General features: G+C 45.8%; 1 protein-coding gene across 1 annotated transcript in view; it reads left to right on the top strand.

Moving 5' to 3' along the window:
• FMN2 (formin 2) overlaps positions 1 to 17,188 on the top strand; it is a 450,026-nt gene that overhangs the window by 417,666 nt on the left and 15,172 nt on the right. The gene's annotated exons all lie outside the window — the stretch shown is intronic.

Here is a 17,188-nt window from a genome sequence, read left to right on the forward strand (position 1 = left end):
TGGATGGAGCAACTGTAGTGACAACTAAAGGATGATGTTTCAACGGAAAATACTCTGGTCAATCTTCTTTTGTTTTAGGGAGCGGCAACCTTTCTTGCTGATGCTTCAGCAAACTCTGTAAGGCAGTAGGCCAGGTCAATAGGCCTCTCTAATGTCGCTCACAGGGCGCTATGGTTCAAATGTTGGCTGGGAAATGCCCAGTCTAAGACCAAGCTATGTTCCATTCAATGGACAGTGTCACGGGGTTACCGTGACAAAGAGGAGCCAGAAGGCCACATTGTCTGATTGCTGCTACTCCTGCACTGAAAAGAAGCACTTCACCTTCTTTTTAAACGGTGTAAACTTCTTTTGGCAGTACAGGGGTTAATAGCCAATTGTTAGGCACCGGGATTCTCCCACTGCACATAGTAGATCCCAAGCCTTGCCTGCATCAGCAGTCTCCCATTCAGCTTTGGCCGATGTGGGTGCTGCTGAGCAAAGACGTCGGTCTCAGCGTCTTGCTCAGGCTCGTGCTGTTCGTCTGGTTACTGCTGGCTCTTCATCCATGTCTATGGTAACCAGCGGTGGTAGGCAGCAACGAACGGATGCTTTGGAGGCTAAGTCCATATATCACCCTACTGAGCATGCTCGTGAAGTGGCAGCATCTCATTGGTGGTCGGTCGTCAGCTGTCCTGGTGATATTTCAGCTCCTGGTTGGTCCGTGAGCAAGGTTCTGTCCGACTGGACATGAACAGAACATATAAAAGGGTCTCATCAGAGGCACACACGGGCGTGTTAGTATCATTCTCATTACATAAGTGTATTGGACTTTGCATCAGTATGGTCTTTATCAGCATGTGCTTAGGGTCGTCGGTAAGCCATTAGTATTCCGGTTCTCCGGAGAGGAGTTTGTCTGTATGAATTCAGGGCTGGCATCGGAAAGGAGTTGGTTGAGTGCTTTTGCTGAGTGTGTGATCACTGTTTGCTTCTTAACCTATGAGTGGGCTTCGTTCCCCTGTAAGGTTAACAGGGATCGGATCTAGTGTCATTTCTATTCCGTTACTGTGTGCTAGTGATACAGCTCTATAGCAGAGCATCTATTTTGTTACTGTGAGCCAGTAACACAGATCTATAGCAGAGCATCTATTTCGTTACTGTGTGCGAGTGACACAGCTTCATGTGCTGTTCACTGAGTGGCATTTAACTCAGAGTGTGCAAGCAATCGCTCGCTGTGTGTTCCGTCATTGTTCACACTAGCTGTAGCCTCAATAGCCTCAGTCTCCGGGAGAGACAGAGGATAAACACACCCACAAGGAGGCTCAGTTCCCAGAATGAGGTCTATAGGAGAGTCATAGGGGCGATGAGGAGGAAGGATCTCAGAGGCCTTCTTGGAGAAGACATCAGCATACTGCCAATACTGCCTGAGTAGAGAGTTTAGATCAGCAGTAACCTCAGATGACCCGATGGAAACTTGAACATCATGACAGTGTCCTTCACACGACTTACCCCAACTTACTCAAGCTCTCAGCTGTGCACTGTTAGCCACTCCCATCTCCTATATAAACTGGGTCCAGGCTACTTCTCATTGTCATAGTAGCTTTTGCTGTATGGCTGGAGAATGTTGGTGGTTATTAGAATAGGCGGTTGGTAGATTTATCTGTGACTGTTGCTAGGTTTTGAGTGTGTGACAATTCCCTTTTTTTTCCTACTTTGGTTTACCCCTATCCTCTACTCCCCGTTGCATCCCTCTGTTATTTGTGTGTGTATATTTGTAAGTTTGGTATTTTTCGTTACCCCTGTTCGTATTACCTTCTTAGTCTCGTTTGTCTATTACAGTACACTACTACTCCCCTCTTCCGTAGGTGAGGGAAGGGTACAGACTAAGGGCAGATTTAGGAGCTAAGGCAAGGTACGTGACACCGGCGTCCTCACCTTCAGAACTAGTCCGGGGAGCAGGACGAGCTAGGGCGCCCCTAGTGTTAGGGACAGGAAAGGAACCCTTAGTCCCAGGACACCCGGTAAGTAATTTACTCTTTCAGTTAAAGGTTTAGTTCAGCGTCTTTTAGAGAGAGCAATGTTAGAGAGATCATGGAAGATCATCAGGTCGGTATCTTCAAAAATAAATGGAGTATCTTATCTGGCGTTTTTCTAAAAGAAATCTGTAGGTAGGATCAACCCTCCCAAGCCGTATATTTGGGAATATACAGTCGCAAGTGAAAGTTTGGTCACCCCTGGACAAAATTACTGTTATTGTGAACAGTTAAGCATGTTGAAGGTGAAATGATCTCTGAATGGCCTAAAGTTAAAGATGACACATTTCCTTTGCATTTCAGGCAAAAAAAATATTTTTTACATTTCAAAAATTCCAAAAAGGAAAATGGAGTTATGTAAAAGTTTGGGCACCCTTGGACATTTGTGTGCTCAGATAGCTTTGACCAAGGTTTCAGACCTTAATTAGCCTGTAAGGGTATGTGCACACGTTCAGGATTTCTTGCATAAATTTCCTGAAGAAAACCGGAAATTTTCTGCAAGAAATCCGCATTTTTTTTTTTTGCGTTTTTTTTGCGTTTTTTTTAGCATTCTGCAAGCGTAATTAGCTTGCAGAATGCTAAAGTTTTCCAAGCGATCTGTAGCATCGCTTGGAAAACTGACTGACAGGTTGGTCACACTTGTCAAACATAGCGTTTGACAAGTGTGACCAACTTTTTACTATAGATGCTGCTTTTGCAGCATCTATAGTAAAAGATAGAATGTTTAAAAATAATAAAAAAAATAAAAAAATGCTTATACTCACCCAGACATCTCCTCAGCGGCGTCCGTTCCTCTTCCTATAGCTGGTGTGTGCGCACAGGACCTTCCGTGACGTCACGGTCACGTGAGCGGTCACATGACCGCTCACGACCAATCACAGGACAGTGACGTCATCGGCAGGTCTTTCACCGCACACCAGCTACAGGAACCGAAGCGACAGCATGCAGTGGAGGTGGGAAGACATCGAGGGTGAGTATAGGACTATTTTTTATTTTAATTCTTATTTTTTGACCACTTATATGGTGCCCAGTGCGTGGAGGAGAGTCTCCTCTCCTCCACCCTGGGTACCAACCGCACATAATCTGCTTACTTCCCGCATCGTGGGCACAGCTACATTTGCACAAAAAATGCGGAATACACTTAAAATAATAGGAGGCATATGTAAGCGTTTTTTTCGCGTTTTTATCACGTTTTTATAGCGAAAAAAACGCGAAAAAAACGCGAAAAATACTTAACGTGTGCACATGGCCTTAACCCCTTTCTGCCAGCTGACGGAATAGTACGTCAGCTGGCAGATCCCCTGCTTTAAGGTGGGCTCCGGCGCTGAGCCCACCTTAAAGCCGCGACATGTCAGCTGTTTTGTACAGCTGACATGTGCGCGCAATGAGCGTGAGCGGAATCGCGATCCGCCCGCGCCCATTAACTAGTTAAATGCCGCCGTCAAGCGCTGACAGCGGCATTTAACTAGCGCTCCCGGCCGCGCGGCCGGAGGTGCTCGCACTGCTGACCCCCGTCACATGATCGGGGGTCAGCAGTACATCGCCATAACAACCAGAGGTCTCCTTGAGACCTCTATGGTTGTTGATGGCCGAATGCTTTGAGCGCCACCCTGTGGTCGGCGCTCAAAGTACACGACCATTTCTGCTACATAGAGGTGATCTGTATTTCACCTCGATGTAGCAGAGCTGATCGAGTTGTGCATGCTTCTAGCCTCCTATGGAGGTTATTGAAGCATGCCAAAATTAAGAAAAAAAAGTGTTTAAAAATATTTAAAAAATAAAAAAAATATAAAAGTTTAAATCACCCCCCTTTCGCCCCAATCAAAATAAAATAATTTAAAAAAAATCAAACCTAGACATATTTGGTATCGCCGCGTTCAGAATCGCCCGATCTATCAATAAAAACAAAGGATTAACCTGACCGCTAAATGGCGTAGCGAGAAAAAAAATCAAAACGCCAAAATTACGTTTTTTGTTCGCCGCGACATTGCATTAAAATGCAATAACGGGCGATGAAAAGAACGTATCTACACCAAAATGGTATCATTAAAAACGCCAGCTCGGCACGCAAAAAATAAGCCCTCACCTGACCCCAGATCATGAAAATTGGAGACGATATGGGTATCGGAAAATCACGCAATTTTTTTTTTTTTTTTTTTAGCAAAGTTTGGAATTTTTTTTCACCACTTAGATAAAAAATAACCTAGACATGTTAGGTGTCTATGAACTCGTAATGACCTGGAGAATTATAATGGCAGGTCAGTTTTAGCATTTGGTGAACCTAGCAAAATAGCCAATCAAAAAACAAGTGTGGGATTGCACTTTTTTGCAATTTCATCACACTTGGAATTTTTTTCCCGTTTTCTGTTACACGGCATGGTAAAACCAATGGTATTGTTCAAAAGTACATCTCGTCCCGCAAAAAATAAGCCCTCACATGGCCATATTGACGGAAAAATAAAAAAGTTATGGCTCTGGGAAGGAGGGGAGCGAAAAACGAAAACGAAAAAACGGAAAAAGCTCCGGGGGTGAAGGGGTTAAGGTTATGGCTTGCTCACTATCATCATTAGGAAAAGCGAGGTGATGCAAATTTCTCAGCTGTATAAATCCCCAGCTTCATCTGGCATTGTGCCAAAAAACACTAGCCATGGAATCTTCTAAGCAGCTACCTAGCACTCTAAAAATTATAAAAATAGTTGAGGCCCACAAAAGCAGGATAAGGCTATAATAAGCTAGCAAACTGTTTTCTATTGCCCTTCTCTTTGTTCGAAATGTAATTATGAAATGTCAGATAACAGGAAGAGTGGAGGTCAAGATAAGGTCTGGTAGACCACGTAAAATTTCAGTGAGAGCTGCTCATATGATTGCTAGAGAGGAAAATCTGAAACCCTTGCTTGACTTCAAAAGACCTTCAGAAAGATTTAGCAGACTCTGGAGTTGTGCTACATTGTTCAGAGACACATGCAAAAATATGGCCTTCATGGAAGAGTCATCAGAAGAAAACCTCTCCTGCATCCCCACCATAAAATTTAGAGTCAGAATTATGCAAAAGAACATTTAGACAAACCTGATGCATTTTGGAAACAAGTCTTGTGGACCGATGAGGCTAAATAGAACTCTTTGCCCACAATGATTAAAGGTATGTGTTGAGAAAAATGTGAAAGAAGAATGATCTCCAGCGTGAATTTTAATGGATTTAAAAATAACAATTTATTAGAGACATGCTTTAAAACCAATGTTGGGCTATATGCATGATGGGGTCCATTCAGGTCTTATTCATGGTATGAAGACAGACCCACATCGCTGATATTAACCCCTTAACGACCAGGGGTATTTTTGGTTTTGCATTTTCATTTTTTTCTCCTCTTCTTCCCAGAGCCATAACTTTTTTATTTTTTTGTCAAAATGGCCATGTGAGGGCTTGTTTTTTGCGGAACGAGATGTACTTTTAAATAACTACCTTGATTTTACCATATTGTGTAACAGAAAAAGGGGAAAAAAACTCCAAGTGCCGTGAAATTGCAAAAAAGTGGATTAACATTAGCAGCGCTCCCGGTTGTAAATGTATTTAACCCCTTCAAATGGATTTCCAGCGTGGGACTTGACTGTACGGCAGACAGATATGGGATATTGTTGTTTTTTATTTTGCTTTTTTTCAGAAGAACGAGGGCTTTGCTTTGGATTGAGCATACAATAAAGATATTAAAAACCTGTGTGTTTCTTTCATTAAAATACTTTATTCTTAATGTATGTGTGTATTTTTAACCCTTTCCTACTATTGGATTAATAAAGGATAGGTGTCTTATTGACACCTCTCCATTATTAACCAGGCTTAATGTCACCTTACATTAGCAAGGTGACATTAACCCTTTATTACCCCATATCCCACTGCTACAGGGGAGTGGAAAGAGAGAGGCTAAGCGCTGGAAAAGGTGCATCTTACAGATGTGCCTTTTCTGTGGTGGCTGGGTGCAGGTGTTTTTAGCTGGGGGGGCAATAACCATGGTCCCTCTCTAGGCTATTAATATCTGCCCTCAGTCACTGGCATTCCCACTCTGGCAGAGAATATTGCGCGGGAGCCCATGTCAGTTTTTTCCATGATTTAACACTTTATTTTAGAGTTCCCAAATTTTGCACACAGACACTTCAAACATTAGAAGTGAGGAATATGTAAAAAAATAAGGGATATGAAATGGTTTACTGTATGTAAACCATGTCTCATATCCTGTCGGGTTCGGTAGTGATTTAGCAAAAGCTGACAATTGAATTACCGGCTTTTATGCTATCTAGCTCTGTATTAAATATAAATATATACAGTATATATATTTGTGTCACACTGACATATATATATATATATACCGTATATACTCGAGTATAAGCCGAGATTTTCAGCCCAAATTTTTGGGCTGAAAGTGCCCCCTCGGCTTATACTCGAGTCACGGTCGACGGGTGAGGGGGAGAGAGCGCTGAGGCATACTCACCTAGTCCCGGCGATCCTGGCGCTCCCCCTGCCCGTCCCACGGTCTTCGGTGCCGCAGCTCTTCCCCTGTTCAGCGGTCACATGGGACCGCTCATTAGAGAAATGAATAGGCTGCTCCACCTCCCATAGGGGCGGAGCCGCATAATTCATTTCTCTAATCAGCGGTGCCGGTGACCGCTGACAGAGGAAGAGGCTGCAGCACTGAAGACCAGCTGTCCGGGGGAAGGAGTGGGACGCCGGGAGCAGGTGAGTATTAAATATTCACCTTCCCTTGTTCCACCTGCCGGGCGCCGCTCAGTCTTCGCGTCCTCTTGTTCTGACTGTGCAGGTCAGAGGGCGCGATGACGCATATAGTGTGCGCGCCGCCCTCTGCCTGATCAGTCAGTGCAGAGAGACGCTGGGACGGGACGCTGGGGAGCTGCAAGCAAGACAGGTGAGTATGTGTTTTTTTTTTTTATTGCAGCAGCAGCAGCAATGGCACAGATTTATGTGGAGCATCTATGGGGCAACGGTGCAGAGCATTATATATAAGGCACAGCTTTATGTGGAGTATCTATGGGGCAACGGTGCAGAGCACCATATATAAGGCACAGCTTTATGTGGAGCATCTATGGGGCAACGGTGCAGAGCACTATATATAAGGCACAGCTTTATGTGGAGCATCTATGGGGCAACGGTGCAGAGCACTATATATAAGGCACAGCTTTATGTGGAGTATCTATGGGGCAACGGTGCAGAGCACTATATATAAGGCACAGCTTTATGTGGAGCATCTATGGGGCAACGGTGCAGAGCATTATATATATGGCACAGATGTGGAGCATCTATGGGGCAACGGTGCAGAGCACTATATATAAGGCACAGCTTTATGTGGAGTATCTATGGGGCAACGGTGCAGAGCACTATATATAAGGCACAGCATTATGTGGAGCATCTATGGGGCAACAGTGCAGAGCACTATATATAAGGCACAGCTTTATGTGGAGCATCTATGGGGCAACGGTGCAGAGCATTATATATATGGCACAGATGTGGAGCATCTATGGGGCAACGGTGCAGAGCACTATATATAAGGCACAGCTTTATGTGGAGCATCTATGGGGCAACGGTGCAGAGCACTATATATAAGGCACAGCTTTATGTGGAGCATCTATGGGGCCATAATCAAAGGTCAAAGGTGCAGAGCATTATATATGGCACATCTATCTATGGGGCCATAATCAAATGTGCAGAGCATTATATATGGCACAGCTATCTATGGGGCCATAATCAAAGGTGCAGAGCATTGAACATGGCACAGCTATCTATGGGGCCATAATCAAAGGTGCAGAGCATTATATATGGCACAGCTTTCTATGGAGCATCTATGGGGCCATAATGAACTGTGCAGAGCATTATATATGGCACAGCTTTATGTGGAGCATCTATGGGGCCATAATGAACGGTGCAGAGCATTATATGTGGCACAGCTTTATGTGGAGCATCTATGGGGCCATAATGAACGGTATGGAGCATCTATTTTTAATTTTGAAATTCACCGGTAGCTGCCGCATTTTCCACCCTAGGCTTATACTCGAGTCAATAAGTTTTCCCAGTTTTTTGTGGCAAAATTAGGGGGGTCGGCTTATACTCGGGTCGGCTTATACTCGAGTATATACGGTATATATAAATTCTATATGTAGCCATTTATTTTAGCTATTCTATTATAACCGGTCAGTGTGATTTTACTGTACACCGTACTGAATTGCCGGCTTTTCTAAAGGACACCAGTGCGTATTTCTCGCAAATCACACTGATGGTCCGTGTGGTGTGCGAGTTTTTCTCGCCCCCATAGACTTGCATTGGCGTATTTTTGGAGCAATACGCTGACAATCGCAGCATGCCGAGAAATATACGGCTTATGGGAGCTGCCCCATAGAGAAACATTGGTCCGAGTGCAATGCGTTGTTTTTGCGCCTCTCACTCGTCCGTATTTCTCTCTAGTGTGACGCCGGCCTAAGGGGTTAAATACAAAGTGGCATGCAAGAAATAGGTGAATTAATTAAAAACATGAGGAGAGCAAACAGAAACTCCCCAAACAATTAACCATATTGAATAAACATGAATGAGTTGTGAAGAAACCAGATTGTATCTTAATTTCCCAGACAACCATGTTTTTGCAAAAACCAAAAGAACTGGCTTTTTATCTGTATATTGGCTTGTGAATTTAAGTATTTATGTCTGGTGGGTCAAGAAGACAGACTTGCCAACTGATATACTATCTAACATACTGTGTAAAGGTACCTTTATACTAAGCGACTTTGCAGCGAGAACGACGACGATCCGTGACGTTGCAGCGTCCTGGTTAGCGATCTCGTTGTGTTTGACACGCAGCAGCGATCTGGATCCCGCTGTGATATCGCTGGTCGGAGCTAGAAGTCCAGAACTTTATTTCGTCGCTGATCACCCGCTGTGACGTCACCGCTGTGCTCTGCTTTACCGCCGGCCGGCGCTGACACATTCAGTGCAGGAAAGCCGCCGGCGGGGGACGTGACAGACATCAGAAGGTGAGTATGTAGTGTTTTTTTTACTTTTACAATGGTAACCAGGGTAAATATCGGGTTACTAAGCGCGGCCCTGCGCTTAGTAACCCGATGTTTACCCTGGTTACCCGGGTGCTGCAGGGGGACTTCGGCATCGTTGAAGACAGTTTCAACGATGCTGAAGTCGTTCCCCTGATCGTTGGTCGCTGGAGAGAGCTGTCTGTGTGACAGCTCCCCAGCGACCACACAACGACTTACCAACGATCGCATCGCTGGTCGTGATCGTTGGTAAAGGTACCTTCACACTGAACAACTTCACAACGATAACGATAGCGATCCGTGACGTTGCAGCGTCCTGGATAGCGATATCGTTGTGTTTGAAACGCAGCAGCGATCAGGATCCTGCTGTGACATCGTTGGTCGGAGCTAGAAGGCCAGCACCTTATTTCGTCGCTGGATCACCCGCTGACATCGCTGAGTCGGCGTGTGTGACGCTGATTCAGCGATGTCTTCACTGGTAACCAGGGTAAACATCGGGTTACTAAGCGCAGGGCCGCGCTTAGTAACCCGATATTTACCCTGGTTACCATTGTAAATGTAAAAAAAACCAAACACTACATACTTACATTCCGGTGTCTGTCGCGTCCCCCGGCGTCCGCTTCCCTGCACTGTGTCAGCGCCGGCCGTAAAGCAGAGCACAGCGGTGACGTCACCACTCTGCTTTATGGCCGGCGCTTACACAGTGCAGGGAAGCGGACGCCGGGGAACGCGACATACTTACATTCCAGTGTATGTAGTGGTTTGTTTTTTTTTAAATTTACACTGGTAACCAGGGTAAACATCGGGTTACTAAGCGCGGCCCTGCGCTTAGTAACCCGATGTTTACCCTGGTTACCCGGGGACTTTGGCATCGTTAGTCGCTGGAGAGCTGTCTGTGTGACAGCTCTCCAGCTACCACACAACGACGAAACAGCGACGCTGCAGCGATCGGCATCGTTGTCTATATCGCTGCAGCGTCGCTTAATGTGACGGTACCTTTAGTCGTTTAGTGTAATGTTACCTTAAGTCTGTAATAGTGACTGTACATTGAGTGTGTAAGGGTACTGTCACACAGTACCATTTTGATCGCTACGACGGTACGATTCGTGACGTTCTAGCGATATCGTTACGATATCGCAGTGTCTGACACGCAGCAGCGATCAGGGATCCTGCTGAGAATCGTACGTCGTAGCAGATCGTGTGGAACTTTCTTTCGTCGCTTGATCACCCGCTGACATCGCTGGATCGTTGTGTGTGACAGCGATCCAGCGATGTGTTCGCTTGTAACCAGGGTAAACATCGGGTAACTAAGCGCAGGGCCGCGCTTAGTAACCCGATGTTTACCGTGGTTACCAGCGTAAACGTAAAAAAACAAACAGTACATACTTACATTCCGGTGTCAGTCCTCCAGCGTCTCAGCTTCTCTCCACTGTGTGAGCGTCTGCCAGCCGGAAAGCGAGCACAGCGGTGACGTCTGACGTCACCGCTGTGCTTGCCGGCTATGGCGCTTACACAGTGGAGAGAAGCAGAACGCCGGGGACAGACACCGGAATGTAAGTATGTACTGTTTGTTTTTTTATTACTTTTACGCTGGTAACCACGGTAAACATCGGGTTACTAAGCGCGGCCCTGCGCTTAGTTACCCGATGTTTACCCTGGTTACCGGGGACTTCGGCATCGCTCCAGCGCCGTGATTGCAACGTGTGACCGCAGTCTACGACGCTGGAGCGATATTCATACGATCGCTGCGACGTCACGGATCGTGCCGTCGTAGCGATCAAAATGGTACTGTGTGACAGTACCCTTAAGCTTTGTTTATTGATGTGTGCTTATATGCTAATAGTGCTACTTAATCCCATCACCATTGTTTACCTTATCTTGATGTTGGACTGAAAGACCCTGGGTAATTCTAAAGGTACCTTCACACGAAGCGACGCTGCAGCGATAGCGACAACGATGCCGATCGCTGCAGCGTCGCTGTTTGATCGCTGGAGAGCTGTCACACAGACCGCTCTCCAGCGACCAACGATGCCGAGGTCCCCGGGTAACCAGGGTAAACATCGGGTTGCTAAGCGCAGGGCCGCGCTTAGTAACCCGATGTTTACCCTGGTTACCAGCTTAAAAGTAAAAAAAACAAACAGTACATGCTCACCTGCGCGTCCCCCAGCGTCTGCTTCCTGACACTGACTGAGCTCCGGCCCTAACAGCACAGCGGTGACGTCACCGCTGTGCTTTCACTTTCACTTTAGGGCCGGAGCTCAGTCAGTGTCAGGAAGCAAACGCTGGGGGACGCGCAGGTGAGCATGTACTGTTTGGTTTTTTTACTTTTACGCTGGTAACCAGGGTAAACATCGGGTTACTAAGCGCGGCCCTGCGCTTAGCAACCCGATGTTTACCCTGGTTACCAGTGTAAAATATCGCTGGTATCGTTGCTTTTGCTTTCAAACACAACGATACACGGCGATCGGACGACCAAATAAAGTTCTGGACTTTATTCAGCGACCAGCGACATCACAGCAGGATCCTGATCACTGCTGCGTGTCAAACGAAACGATATCGCTAGCCAGGACGCTGCAACGTCACGGATCGCTAGCGATATTGTTTCGTGTGAAGGTACCTTAAGGGTACCGTCACACAGTGCCATTTTCATCGCTACGACTTACATTCCGGTGTCTGTCCCCCGGCGCTGTGCTTCTCTGCACTGTGTAAGCACAGCGGCCGGAAAGCAGAGCGGTGACGTCACCGCTCCGCTTGCTTTCCGGCCGGCAGGCGCTCACAGTGCAGAGAAGCTGAGACGCCGGAGGACAGACACCGGAATGTAAGTATGTACTGTTTGTTTTTTTTACGTTTACGCTGGTAACCAGGGTAAACATCGGGTTACTAAGCGCGGCCCTGCGCTTAGTTACCCGATGTTTACCCTGGTTACAAGCGAACACATAGCTGGATCGGTGTCACACACAACGATCCAGCGATGTCAGCGGGTGATCAAGCGACGAAAGAAAGTTCCAAACGATCTGCTACGACGTACGATTCTCAGCGTGATGTCTGATCGCAGTAGCGTGTCAGACACAGCGATATCGTAACGATATCGCTAGAACGTCACGAATCGTGCCGTCGTAGCGATGAAAATTTCACTGTGTGACGGTACCCTAAGGCTGTGTGCACACGTAGCAGATTTTTTGTGTTTTTTTCGCGGTTTTTCGCTATAAAAACGCTATAAAACCGCGAAAAAAACGCTACCATTAAGCATCCTATGTAATAGAATGCATTCCGCATTTTTTGTGCACATGCTGCATTTCTTTCCTGAGCGGAATCGCATTCCAGAAAAAAACGCAGCATGTTCATTAAAATTGCGGAATCGCGGCGATTCTGCACCCATAGGAGTGCATTGATCTGCTTACTTCCCGCATGGGGCTGTGCACACCATGCGGGAAGTAAGCAGATTATATGCGGTTGGTACCCAGGGTGGAGGAGAGGAGACTCTCCTCCACGGACTGGGCACCATATAATTGGTAAAAAATAAAAGAATTAAAATAAAAAATAGCGATATACTCACCTTCGATGTCCCCCGCAGTCTTCCGGCCTCTCCGCTGCATGCTGCCGCCTCGGTTCCTATAGCTGCTGGGCGGTGAAGGACCTGCGATGACGTCACGGTCTTGTGATTGGTCGCGAGACCGCATGTGACCGGTCACGTGACCAATCACAAGACCGTGACGTCATCGCAGGTCCTTCACCGCCCAGCAGCTATAGGAACGGACGCCGCTGAGGTCTGCAGGTGAGTATAACCATGTTTTTTTTTTTTTTTTTTATTATTTTTTAACATTCTACCTTTTACTATAGATGCGGCATAGGCAGCATCTATAGTAAAAAGTTGGTCACACTTGTCAAACACTATGTTTGACAAGTGTGACCAACCTGTCAGTCAGTTTTCCAAGCGATGCTACAGATCGCTTGGAAAACTCTAGCATTCTGCAAGCTAATTATGCTTGCAAAACGCTAGTTTTCTGCGGGTATATGCATGCTAATTCTGCATGCGATATATCCGCGGCAGGAGGCGCAGAATTGCCACGGAAATTTCCGCGGCAATTCTGCAACGTGTGAACTTAGCCTAAAAATAGCTTACATGCCTTGGGTATAAAAAGACTCAGAGATCACATCCTGGGAGACTGAAGTAATACAAAGCTACCAGCCAGACATTCTGCAAACCACCCAACAGACAAGAGAAAGGACTGCAGCCAATTCATCATGGCACCATCACGAGGGACACTGATCTATGATTCTATAGGATACAACCTAGGGGTTTTTGGCTCCGATTCTAAGGACACAGATCTGATCCAGTGACCATCTCTGAACCATGGATATGTTTGGAGAAAGCCAGGTTTGGGACCCGCTGGTTGCCTGGTTCCATGGAGATGGTCAGATAAGCCAGGTGGTGACTCTCCTGTCAACTGGCTTTGGACCTTGTATGGACTCTATGGACAGTTCTTGGTCATCTCCCTATGCTTGTCGTTACCTATCCCTTCTCTGTGCATGCATCCACAGATGGAGTAGCGACCCTGGGAGCTCTGACATCATGTCAACTGGCTTTGGACCTTGTATGGACTCTATGGACAGTTCTTGGTCATCTCCCTATGCTTGTCGTTACCTCTTCTCTGTGCGTGCATCCACAGATGGAATAGCGACCCTGGGAGCTCTGACATCATGTCATACTGGAAATACGTGGAGACGCATTGATCTTTTATATGCGCCCATGTGACCCTGGGAGCTCTGACATCATGTCATACTGGAAATACGTGGAGACGCAGTGATTTTTTATATGCGCCCAATTCCAGCCATGGGGGGATTGTTCTGTTTACTATTGTGTGCTGTGGTTCAATAAAGTATTGCCACACTGTTTTACCTTAATCCTGTGTTGTCTGTGTAGTGTATTGCCCACTGGGAGATAGAGCGGGCGTTCAATGGTATGAGCCGTGGTCCATGCAGTCTTGTTAAAGACAGCCGGGCCAGCGGACGAGAGCACCCACTGACCCCATTTCTCCACCATTGGTGGCAGCAGTGGGACACTACTCAAGCCGGTGGAATCGGGGAGCTGCAGGGGACTGGTGTTCGTAGACACCGTCCAGGGCTTCACAACCAGGGAGGTATACAGACAGACCCAGCAGACCATTGATGAGGCATGCACAGCAGGTTTCGGATGCCACTATATCCAACCCCACCAAATCGGCCTTGGGAAGAGGACCAGAGTAGCTATATGACCCCACCCACTGACCCCATTTCTCCACATGAGTATATATAAATATATATAATATTCACTGAAACGTCTTGTAATGATCACATAATAAATTGCAAAATTTTAATTTAGACCCATTTTTTTTTATTTTCACAAGGGTAACAGGAATAAATGGCCCCCTAAATGTATTGTGCAATTTCTTCTGTCCATGCCAATACCCCATGTGTGGGGGAAAATCACTGTTTTGGCTCAGAAAGGAAGGAGGGCCATTTTGAATGCAAAATTTGCTGGAATAATTAGTGAACGCAATGTCACGTTTGGAGAGGCCATGATGTGCGGAATCAGTAAAAACCTTCCACAAGTGAAACCATTTTGGAAACTAGAGCCCTCAATGAATTTAGCTGTGTGGTGAGAACCTTGAACCCCTAAGTGCTTCACAGAGGTTTATAACATTGAGCCATAACAATAAAAAAAATCAAATTTTTACCACAAATTTTTTATTTTCACAAGGTAACAAGAGAAAATGGCCCCCCAAATTTGCTGTTCAATTTCTACTCAGTACGAAGATACCCCATATGTGGTAAAAAGTTACTGTTTGGATGCATGGCAGGGCTCAGAAAAGAAGGAGTGACGTTTTGGAATGCAGATTTTGATGGAATGGTCTCCAGGTGTTGTCACGTTTAGAGAGCCCCTGATGTGCCTAAACAGTGGAAACCCCCAATAAGTAACCCCACTTTGAAAACTAGACCCCTCAAGGAATGTATCTAGATGTGTGGTGAGCACCTTGAACCCCAAGGTGTTTCACAGAAGATTACCAGAGGATTTGGGGGTCACAATGTAGTGCCCAGTGTCAGAAAGCAGGGTTTGCGTCATAGGTCATGGCTCTTCCAGCAGGACAATGTCCTCAAACATACTTCAAGAAGCACCCAGAAATGGATGGCAACAAAGCAATGGAGAGTTCTCAAGTGGTGAGTAATGAGTTCGGATCTAAATCTCATTAAACACCTTTGAGTGATCTTAAAATTGCTGTTGGGAAAAGGCACACTTCAGATAGGAGAGACCTAAAGCAGTTTACAAAAGAAGAGTTTTCCAAAATTGCAATTGAGAGGAGGAAGAAGCTTGTTAATAGTTAGAGAAAGCGATTCATTGCAATTATTTACTCCAAGGGTGTGCAACCAAATATTAAGTTGAAAGGGCCAACAATTTTGTCCTTCTCATTTTGGGGGTTATGTGTGACGTTATGTCCAATATGCAGTTTTTTCTGTTTTGTTTTTGTGTTGTTCCAATACACACAGGAAATAAACGTGGATAACAGACATGTACCGTAATTGCAATCATTTTCTGAGAGAAATACTTCATTTTCTCGAACAATTTCAAGGGTGCCAAGTGCTGAGAAAAGATATACTATGATCAACAACATCCCAAAAAGTCAGTGTAGAAAGCATATTAATAAATGCCACTTGAAAGATGGTTGAACAGAAGGGGGAAGAATCATCTGTATTGTGTAGAGGTCAGTGCATATGTGGAGTGGCTTCAATGCCACACTGTGTGCCCACATAGATAGCGGATGTGGCTTAAGTAGGGGGACAGATCACCGTGCGTCATACAGGTGTCATAATGGTAGCCCAGCGCCTGCGTCCGCTCATGGTACTGCACATGCAGTGAATCACGACAACCTCAGTGAGAGATGAAAACCCCTGCAGGAAAAATAAAGAAGGTGGGAATGTGGGTAAAGTGGGATATAAGACTAGAAAGGGGAGGAGTAAGAAAAAGGTTAAAGAATGTGTAATAGATAGTAAGCAGTGGGGAAAAAAGAGAAAAAGAGGGGGAAAGGGGGGAAAAGAGAGGGAAAATTAGGGAAAAAAGGGCGAGGAAAGAAAAGGAAGAAAAAATTGAAGTTGCTCAGTGCTGAAGTTTACTCTCTTTTCCCCCTAATTGAGCTGGGATTCTGTTGGGGTACTGTTTTACACACACTAACCCTGATAAAAGCAGGGGAGGTGTGGCCGCGCACGCCCTTAGCACAAACAGAAACCATTACATCACAATCAGTGCAGGAACTGAGGCTCAGGGCAGCTGACAGAGACTGCATGCCCAGACACACGTGGAAAGTCATGCACCAGCTGCAAATGACCTCGCAACCCGCGAACAGCTTCCACAGTGGCAACCAGGGACCGCACATTTCGGATGGTCATGCAGCAGAGCAAAGACCTAACCACCCATGTACGGCTATGCAGCAGAGCAGGGAACGGAGAAGGCTCCATACAGGTAACAGCCAACAGTATCCCAGCTCAATTAGGGGGAAAAGAGCAAAGGGTTAAAGCAAAGACATGCATTGTCACAACGAAAACCAGATAAAGACAGAACGGCATGACAGTCCATTTTATATGTAATTAAATTGTAGTCCCTACCTTTTATATCTGTATTCATCCCCTCAAAAGCTTATGAACAGCCTACCCAACCCTCTCCCTTTTTTTTTCGGACAAGCCTGACCATTGCTATACAAACCCAATACTGCCCTCTGTAGGATACTTGATGCTGTAACATGCACACTCTGTAGGCTAGATATTAGAATAGATTTGTAATTATGCATCCATTCTAATAACTGGATGTGGATGGCTTTGTCCTTATTAGACTGTAACCAGTGTGCCCCCTTCAAGTGTAAAGTGTACAATACTGATTAGTGATGAGCGAGTGTACTCGATGCTCGGGTTTTCCCGAACATGCTCGGGTGGTCTCGGAGTATTTGTAACTGCTCGGAGATTTAGTTTTTGTTGACTCAGCTGCTTGAGTTACAGCTGCTAGCCAGCCTGAGTACAAGTGGGAGTTGCCTGGTTGCTAGGGAATCCCCACATGTATTCAAGCTGTCTATCAGCTGTAAATCATGCAGCTGAAGCAAGGAAAACTAAAT

The sequence above is a fragment of the Ranitomeya variabilis genome, chromosome 2 (assembly GCF_051348905.1).
Source record: "Ranitomeya variabilis isolate aRanVar5 chromosome 2, aRanVar5.hap1, whole genome shotgun sequence".
NCBI classification, from domain to species: domain Eukaryota; kingdom Metazoa; phylum Chordata; class Amphibia; order Anura; family Dendrobatidae; genus Ranitomeya; species Ranitomeya variabilis.